We start from the raw sequence: 9,986 nt of genomic DNA, 5'->3' as shown, positions 1-9,986 counted from the left end.
AAGTATTGCTTTAAAGAAAGAGCTTATGTGTGTGTAGGTACCTGCTGTTATGTTTTTTTCTGTAGGAAATTCATAAAAAGTTACTTAGTTTGTATTGTGAAAATGCTATACGAGCTTTAATATCAAAATTAGTTACAAATGGAAAGAAATAGTCTATAACATAAAAATTATTTGGAGTTTTCTTAGTATTTGTATAATCCATTACATACTTTAGGAGGGAAACTTAGGAAATTAGATTTTTTTTTTTTTTTTTTTGAGACAGAGTCTCACTCTGTTGCCCAGGCTAGAGTGAGTGCCGTGGCGTCAGCCTAGCTCACAGCAACCTCAAACTCCTGAGCTCAAGCGATCCTCCTATCTCAGCCTCCCGAGTAGCTGGGACTACAGGCATGAGCCACCATGCCCGGCTAATTTTTTCTATATATATTTTTAGCTGTCCATATAATTTCTTTCTATTTTTAGTAGAGGTGGGGTCTCGCTCTTGCTCAGGCTGGTCTCGAACTCCTGAGCTCAAACGATCCGCCCACCTCGGCCTCCCAGAGTGCTAGGATTACAGGCGTGAGCCACCACGCCCGGCCTAGGAAATTAGATATTTAACTCAATTCAACAAATAATCTAATTAGATATTTAATCTTTCTTTTTTGTATACTTTCTATTTCAGAGTAGTATTCTGATTTTTAACTCAGGTTTCTTTTAAGGGAAATTTAGCATCTTGGAATATATTTTCACAATTAAGGTGCAGGGTAAGATCTTTTAAATGTGTTTGATCAGATAGCAATAGAAATACCCTTATGTGCAAACACTGAAGCAATTTATTCACACTATTAAATCATTGTAAAGTTGCATTTGCACTGGGTATGTGGCAGATTTCACTTAAAGTTGGTAACATCAGCAATTGTCCAGACTGCTCCATAAATGGCTAAAAGTTTGTCTACCTGTATGTAAAGTTAAAAAGAGAAATGATGAAGGTAATAGAATACTGTTGCATCAGAGTTTTGAAGAAGTCATATAGACTGTTATCTATATGTTCTTCAGAAATGAGAGTGATACATTTCCAGATCACATTATCTTATATGTTAGTTGGAAAATGTGTGTTGCTGAAAACTTGTACACAAAGTTTTATTTTTTAAACTGAATAATAAGTATAGTAGGTAAGCTAGTTTTATTTTAAATAAATGCTTTTATAGTTCAAGTTACTTCATAATTAAATCTGTTTCATCAAATCACATTAAAATTGCATTTTTTGTACAAGTAGAATATATGCAATTTTAATGTCTTAACTTCATTTATTAATACATTGTTATTTATTGAAACTCTGCTATGTGCCATACACTTGCTAGGTGCTGAAGTGAACAAGATAAGAGAGTTCTTGCCATTGCAGAGTTTATAGTTCAGAGTAACACAATTACTGAAGGAAGCACAATAAAGTGTAACAGAAGAGAGTAAGTCCAGGGTACTATGGAACAGAAGCTGAATTAAGATACATTGTATTTGAGTTAAAATTACTTGTGAGGTGTTAGCACTGATGATTTAAAATTTATTCTAATTTGTAACTTTTTTACTGTATTAACCACCTGAGGGTTTTTAAAATCAACTTACTTTTTTTTTTTTTTTTCCTTTGGCTACAGTGCCCTGGCATCAGCTTAGCTCACAGTAACCTCAAATTCCTGGCCTCAAGCAAACCTGCTGCTTTAGCCTCCTGAGTAGCTGGGACTACAGGTATGTGCCACCATGCCCAGCTAATTTTTTCTATATATTTTTAGTTGTCCAGCTAATTTCTTTCTATTTTTAGTAGAACCAGGGTCTCGCTCTTGCTCAGGCTGGTCTTGAACTCCTGACCTCTAGCAATCTGCCCATCTCAGCCTCCCAGAGTGCTAGGATTAAGGCATGAGCCACCACTCCTGGCCTACAAGCAACTTTCTTATGTTAATTTTTTACAGTACTCTGTTAAAAAGTAGACCTGTATTAAATATCAAACATATATTATGTTCTCCAGATATTATCTAGGCATTTAAGTGAAAGGTAGACCCATTTAAAAGTTTTCAGTGTTGGTTTTTTTTAATTTTTTTTCCTGGTTTGGTCAGCTTGTATGTTAAGTAAATTTAAAATATAATTTAAAGAATGTAGGATCCTCTTTCTTAGTTTAAGCATTTACCATATGGACATAAAAGCAAGATATACAAATATTTTTCAATGGATTTCTGTTGAGAGCTTGTCACATTAATTCTCATAAGTGGGATTAAAAATACTACTTAAAAAAATTTAGTTAGATACTATGGTTTATAGCAAGAGAATCTGACTTACATACATTTTAATTTGACTATGCACATTAGATCACTTTGCAAGTCCACTTTGCAAGCAGTTTCTAGCAAGCTAGGATTTATCACAAACAGTGCCTGTGGCACTAACATTTTTTTTTAAAGATGTCCATCATTGAGCATCTTCCATACTAGGCAGTGTACATTTTCCATTTAGTCTTCACAACAACATCATGAGGGGAATGTTGTTATAATGATTTTATAATAAGGGAAGAGACACAGTTAAATTGCTGGTACCCAAGTTCACACAGACATAATCAAATTGGTTTCGATCCATGGGTATGACTACCAAACCTGTAGTATGTTATGCTATTCTGTCTCCTTAAGACCCATCAACCTCTTGGGTCTTTGTACTGATATGCCTTCATGTTCCCAATGTACCTTTATAAGTCTCCAAAAGTATGTGATATTAACAGAATATAAAAACTATGCTCATTCTACCTACAAAAGCAGGAGGTGGAAAGGCAGGGATATTAGGAAACTCCTGGTAATCAAAACATTCCATATATAAAGTTCTGGTTAATTCCAGTTTCACTGGTGATGATAGCTGGCAATCAAAGAACAAGTGTGGATAATTGGCTCATTTTTGTGCTGTCACTATGGTAGCTCATGTTATAAAGATAACTTGAGGCAGGAGCAGTGGAGGTGGGGAGACCTATGATATTTATTTTAATATTTATGTAATGGAGAAAAATGTTTGAAAACACTTGGAATTAACTCCAACATTAAAGCATTCTTGTCTTCAAAGGGGAAGTCATTGTCTTGAGGAATCTTTTAACATACCTTCTCCTGGATAAGTTCAATTTACATTGAAATAGCTAATTTCTTGAAAGCTGCAGTAAATGTTAAGGCTTCAGAATTCCATTAGGTGTGCACTGTCATCTAAAATAAAATACCATTTCATGAGAAGCATGTGGTGAAGAGAGTAACAGATCAAGTGAGTTATAGCATCCATAGATCCAGATCATCCTGACAGCCATCCACAGTAATGTTCCAGTGGGTTATTAAATACGATTTTCTCATATTTGATAGCTATGGAAAGATTTTAGAAAAAAAATTTTTTAAGGAAGGCTAAGTATAGAGAAGCTCTCTCAACTTGAAAGCTATTATGAATTTTTTAGATTTCTCTTTTTGTAGATTCTTGATTTACCTGCTTATTGTTTGTTTTTCTATCTCAAAAGTGCATCTGAAAAATGCGGTTTGAGAGAGCAAGTCCTTAATTTTCAATTGAATTTTGACATGGGGCCCTTCTCCAATTAATATAAAATATGCTTATTTTAACTGCCTGGTCAAAAAATAAGAATAATTTATTTGGGATTTCCATTGATGGCAAATTTAATAGGTTTTGGGATGAGGTGTATTTACCATTAGAGATGTTATCTTTTTAAATTATAGACAATATAAAGTCTGAAGTAATTTTTTTCTACTGTACTTATAATTTATCATTTCTCTTATATGTTTGGAAATATCAAGTTTAATATCATTTAATATCAACATACCTGAAACGTTTCTTTTGAAATACCTACTTATTTACCACTCTTCACATATATGTTCTACACAGTCTTGAGAAGCCTCTTACTTGTGATTAATATTCATGTTGGTTTGTTTCAGGCAAGAAACTGCCATTTGAATCATTTGAAAGTTTTTACTGTTTTTAAGGACTATTCAAATAAAACTAGCTTTAGTCCCAGTTACTTTCAAGTGACTTAAAAGCCAAATGACCAGCAGTCTAATATAAAGTTGGACTTTCTCTTGGTTCACCTGCATTTTTAGACAAATGCTGATGAAAAATGTACTATTGTAAGCCTTAGTTACAGTAGTATTTGTACCATATTGTTTTAAATGAATTATTTGGGATTTTAGGTGACAGTGCTACACAAGTCACATTAGGAAGAAACAATATTTAGCATGCTGGTTCTCAATCATGAGTGAGCATCTAAATTGCTTTTTAAATTTTTAAAAAAACATTAAACCAGAATCTCTGGGGATGGATCTAAGCTCTAAGTTTTAAAAGTTACACTTTTTTAAATGTCTCACATTTCAAATTTTTTATTTTTCTAAGTGGTATTCATGCTTTCTTTTTAAATATTTCTTTTTGTGGCCGGGCGCGGTGGCTCACGCCTGTAATCCTAGCACTCTGGGAGGCCGAGGCAGGTGGATTGCTCAAGGTCAGGAGTTCGAGACCAGCCTGAGCGAGACCCCGTCTCTACTAAAAATAGAAAGACATTATATGGACAACTAAAAATCTATATAGAAAAAAAAATTAGCCGGGCATAGTGGCGCATGCCTGTAGTCCCAGCTACTTGGGAGGCTGAGGCAGTAGGATCACTTAAGCCGAGGAGTCTGAGGTTGCTGTGAGCTAAGCTGACGCCACGGCACTCACTCTAGCCTGGGCAACAAAGTGAGACTCTGTCTCAACAAAAAAAAAAAAAAAAAAAAAATATTTCTTTTTGTAATAGATTATAGAAAATGGTGTACCCTGGGCCCTTTAGATCCAAATCTCAGAAATTCTCTTTCAAGAATCAGATCAAGCACTCTGGGAGGCCGAGGCGGGTGGATTGCTCAAGGTCAGGAGTTCGAGACCAGCCTGAGCGAGACCCCGTCTCTACTAAAAATAGAAAGACATTATATGGACAACTAAAAAAAAATCTATATAGAAAAAATTAGCCGGGCATAGTGGCGCATGCCTGTAGTCCCAGCTACTCGGGAGGCTGAGGCAGTAGGATCGCTTAAGCCGAGGAGTCTGAGGTTGCTGTGAGCTAAGCTGACGCCACGGCACTCACTCTAGCCTGGGCAACAAAGTGAGACTCTGTCTCAACAACAAAAAAAAAAAAAAAAAAGAATCAGATCAATTAAGTTTCCTGGGGGAAAAAAGACGATAATCAAAACAATCTGGGGGAAAAAACACAACCTGAAAAATAAATGCATCCTGGAAGAAAGCCTTCAGTCTTTTCAGGTTCCTCAGAAATGCTACCGTGTTGCTAGGTAAGATGGATATCAAAGGTACCATTGGCTGATGTTCCCCGGTGGGCTCAGATATAGCTATAATCACAGGTAAATATGTACCATATCTTGAGGTAGGTAATATTCAGGAGATAGGCTGACGTCCAGTTTGAATGTCTGGGCATTCCAGTAACTGGACTGAAAAGCAGCAGCATGGTGTTCCTGCCCCTTCTGCCCTCAGTGCTCCGGATTTCTCATAGTCCTGTAGGAAAATCAGAAAAGCTTGGAAGCCTTTCCCTAGGGCAGTCAGACCAACCGTCTTGGGGTCACATCTGCAGTCCGTGGTGAGACAACCTGAGAAAGTTTTCCGGGTTCTGCCCTGCTCTCTGGCTAGCCTCCTCTTTTCCCTGGCCTCTCTCTGGGTTTCAGATGATTCTTTCTGTTCCTTCAGGTTGGGGGTGGCATTTCCACCTACAGGTTGTTCAGTGGGGATGGCCATCCAGAGGAGGAGATTCAAAGTCTTTCAGCTGAGTTCTAGAAGATTATGACTTACTTCCTTTGCCCTGGGAAGAAGTCCTTGAGCTGCAAGACCCATCCACAGCAATAGATTCAAAGCCTTTGGGCTGCATATGAGGAGAGTATGACTTAATTCCTTTGTTCTGGGAAGAAGGACAAAGCTGTAAGACTCACTGTGGCTTCAGCCACTACTGGACAATATCTGTGTTCACGCCTCGCTAACTGGATTTCTCACACAAGCATTTTGAGGCTTATAGTGATCCTAGGACCTAGGCAGTTGTGATAATTTCCACAGGTTTCTTTAATTCCTCTATAATATAGGTTCATAATTCTCCACCAGTTTCACAAAAGTCAAGGTGCATGGCAGATTGGTTTTAAAGGAAGAGGGACATCTAGGAAGTAACAGGAAAGCCTCCCTGGGCCTGGTGCTGTTGACAGGGAGTTCAGCAGAGTCTGGTCCATGCTCTTTATTTGCTTCTCCCACTGTGTGACCCGGTCCTTCCCCAGGTGGCTGGATTCCCAGTGGTGTCAGTGTTCTGTCTTCTCAGTTTACCTCGGGGGAGAACACACAAAGTTCTCTGTTTTTAAAGTGTGTTCAGTCAAATTTTCTAAATACACATAATTTTCTCAGTTTCAGATTATCCGATACAGTCAAGCATTATATTCTTAATTGCTGCTGTTAGAATTGCATTTTAAAGAGAATATTTTTATAAAATTTGATCTTGAACAGAGTAGAAAATGTTAAGTGGTTATACTATTGTGAGTCAGTATTCTTAAGTAGGTACCATTTCATACAATTATCCTAAATATTGTAAATCATAGGAAAGGAAAAGAATCTGAAGTGTGAATCACAGAAAATAATTGCCTTTGAAAAATATGAATTATCTGAAAAAAGGCTAAACTGAAAATTGGCCACTTCAGTCTCTGGTCTCTGTCTCCATAGCTCAGTCCTCAGGCTCCTTTTGGAGTCTCCATCCCTGCACTGTGGCCTGAGAGCTGCTTCAAGGCAGTAAACTGGTGATATCTTAAACATAGAGTTTACATTTGGAAGAGCAACACACTAGTAAAGTATAACTAAATATATTCAGTTACCTTACATTTTAAATATCTGTACTCTACATTCTGGGTATGTTTTGGTGTATATGGGGATGGATTTTATACTTTCTCAAGCCTTACACTTTAAGTAGACATTATATCATTTAGGAGAATGGCACTTTATTGTGAGAAAGGACAAAGGCTGAAACAGTTTAATGACGTGCATTGTTTTCACTCTTCTTTCTCTTCCTTTTTTATAGAACCCTGCTCCTTAGACGATATAATGGTCACTAGTTACCTTGTCCATTCTATCTTCAAAGATAGTGAAGGGGAAAGTTTGAGAAATGTCATTGTGAGTGAAGGAAATAGTTTGCCAGAATTCACCCAAAGTTAGCCTGAAAGCGTTACATGACTGGCCCAGCCCCATCCTGGCAGGTTTGAGTGATTAGCCATGCCTCAGGCTGTGGCCTGGGTCTTGGCAATTTCAGGAAAATAATTTAGATTTAAAATACATGGCACATGTTAATAAACTATTGTAGCACAAAAGGCTTATATAATTCTCTCTACTTTTGTATGCTTGAAAAATGTCCATAACAGATACTTTTAAAAGTTAATAGTAACAGTAATGATGGAAATTTTCCTAGAGGGTGGGGGAAAGTCTCAAAGGAAGAGGAAACACATGGAAAAAACAGGAATCATTGAAAATTCTTTGTAAATTGATAATTTTACATAGAAGCTACAAAAATAATCCTCTGCTGACTCCCCACTTGAACAAAGTGACATGTAAATTGGCTCCAGTGACTTTTTTCCATAAATATGATTCTGTGGTTTCTAGTCTATTTACAAGGTTTTGCAGCTGTTACTAGTATCTGATTTTAGAACATTTTCACTGCCCCCAAAAGAAACCCCAGATGCAATATCAGTCATCTCCCATTCTCTTCTCATCCGAGCCCCTGGCATTCACTATTCTACTTTCTGTCTCTGGATTTGTCTATTCTGGACATTTCATATGTGTGAAATCATATAATATGTGGCCTTTTGTGTCTGGCTTCTTTTACTTAGAACGTTTTCCAGGTTCATCCATGTTGTAGCATGTGTCACTACTTCATTCCTTTTTATGGCTGAATAATGTTTCATTGTGTCAATAATATTCCATTGGGTATAACACATTTTGTTTATCCATTGATCAGTTGATGGACATTTGAGTTTTTCCCACTTTTTGGCTGTTATGAATAATAATGCTGTGAATATACATGTACCTGTTTCTGTGTGGACATATATTTTCAGTTCTTTTGGGCATGTATGTAGAAGTGGAATTGCTGTGGTCATGTGGCAACTCTGTTTTCTTTTTGAGGAACTGCTGAACTGCTTTTGAAAGCAGCTGTACCATTTTACATTCCTACCAGCAATGTATGAAAATACCAATTTCTCTGCATCTTTGTCAGCACTTGTTATTGTCTGGATTTCCTGACTATAGCTATCCTGGTGGTTGTGAAGTGGCATCTCATTGAGATTTTCATTTGCATTTCTCTAGTGACTAGTGATGTTGAGCATCCTAGTGCTTATTGGCCGTTTGTTTATCTTCTTTGAATAAATGTCTGTTCACATCCTTTGTCCATGTTTTAGTTGGGTTGTCTTTATATTGAATTGTAAAAACCTTTTATGGGCCGGGCGCGGTGGCTCACGCCTGTAATCCTAGCACTCTGGGAGGCCGAGGCGGGTGGATCGCTCGAGGTCAGGAGTTCGAGACCAGCCTGAGCAAGAGCGAGACCCCGTCTCTACTAAAAATAGAAAGACATTATATGGACAACTAAAAATCTATATAGAAAAAATTAGCCGGGCATAGTGGCGCATGCCTGTAGTCCCAGCTACTCGGGAGGCTGAGGCAGGAGGATCGCTTAAGCCGAGGAGTCTGAGGTTGCTGTGAGCTAAGCTGACGCCACGGCACTCACTCTAGCCTGGGCAACAAAGTGAGACTCTGTCTCAACAACAACAACAACAACAAAAAAAAAAAAAAAACCTTTTATGTGTTTTGAGTAGAAGTCTTTTATCAGATGTAGGATTTGCAGGTCTTTTTGACCATTCTATGGCTGTCACTTTCTTGATGGTGTCCTTTGAAGCATAAAAGTTTTTAATTTTGACGTAGTCCACTTTATCCATTAATATTTTTTCTTTGGTTGCCTTTTGACATGATATGATCCCTTTATTCTAGTTTGTTTGCATTCCACTGTGTAGATGCCCTGCACTGCATTCCACCAGTTCCTTGCGGATTTACTATTACAAAGACTGCTATAAGACATGAATGTGTAGGTACATCATTTTTGATTTTGCCAGTGGGATTGCTGGGTCAAAGAGAAAATGCATATGTAATTTTGGTGGTTATTGCCACATTCCCCTCCATAAAGATTGAGACATTTTCTTTTTTTTTTTTTTTTTTTTTTTTTTTTTTGTTGAGACAGAGTCTCACTTTGTTGCCCAGGCTAGAGTGAGTGCCGTGGCGTCAGCTTAGCTCACAGCAACCTCAGACTCCTCGGCTTAAGTGATCCTACTGCCTCAGCCTCCCGAGTAGCTGGGACTACAGGCATGCGCCACTATGCCCGGCTAATTTTTTCTATATAGATTTTTAGTTGTCCATATAATGTCTTTCTATTTTTAGTAGAGACGGGGTCTCGCTCAGGCTGGTCTTGAACTCCTGACCTTGAGCAATCCACCCGCCTCGGCCTCCCAGAGTGCTAGGATTACAGGCGTGAGCCACCGCGCCCGGCCCAAGATTGAGACATTTTCTGTTCCCACCACTGCTGTATGAGAATCCCTGTTTCTGTACAGTTGTACAACAGAGTACATTGCCAGGCTTCTATAGTTTTGCGAGTCTGATAGATATTAAATAGAAATGCTATATTAGATGTAGTTTAGAAATTGGTCTTCTCTAAGAGAAATTGTCTTTCCATAACTTGACCTTTTGTGTTGTGTTTTCTGTTTGTCCATATCTTTTGCTCAGTTTTTCCATTGGGTTTTTGGGGCTTTTTCTGAAATTTTAGAAGTTTCTTTTTTTTTTTTTTTTAACATATCAAGGATATTAACCCTTAATTCATAATTTAATTTGTAAAAATTTCTTTTACTTTTACCTATCCCATTTGTCATTTATATTTTTACCTTGTTTATGGTGTACTTTTGACA

General features: G+C 37.6%; 1 long non-coding RNA gene across 1 annotated transcript in view; it reads left to right on the top strand.

Annotated features, from left to right (window-relative positions):
• The first annotated feature begins 1,649 nt into the window (after positions 1-1,649).
• LOC138394446 (uncharacterized) overlaps positions 1,650-9,986 on the top strand; it is a 44,429-nt gene continuing 36,092 nt past the window's right edge. Inside the window, exon 1 of the long non-coding RNA XR_011235307.1 lies at positions 1,650-1,716. This is a non-coding gene — a long non-coding RNA (uncharacterized lncRNA). The remainder of the gene's footprint in view (positions 1,717-9,986) is intronic.

The sequence above is a fragment of the Eulemur rufifrons genome, chromosome 14 (assembly GCF_041146395.1).
Source record: "Eulemur rufifrons isolate Redbay chromosome 14, OSU_ERuf_1, whole genome shotgun sequence".
In the NCBI taxonomy this organism is placed as follows: domain Eukaryota; kingdom Metazoa; phylum Chordata; class Mammalia; order Primates; family Lemuridae; genus Eulemur; species Eulemur rufifrons.
This window is presented reverse-complemented; position numbering and strand designations above follow the sequence as displayed.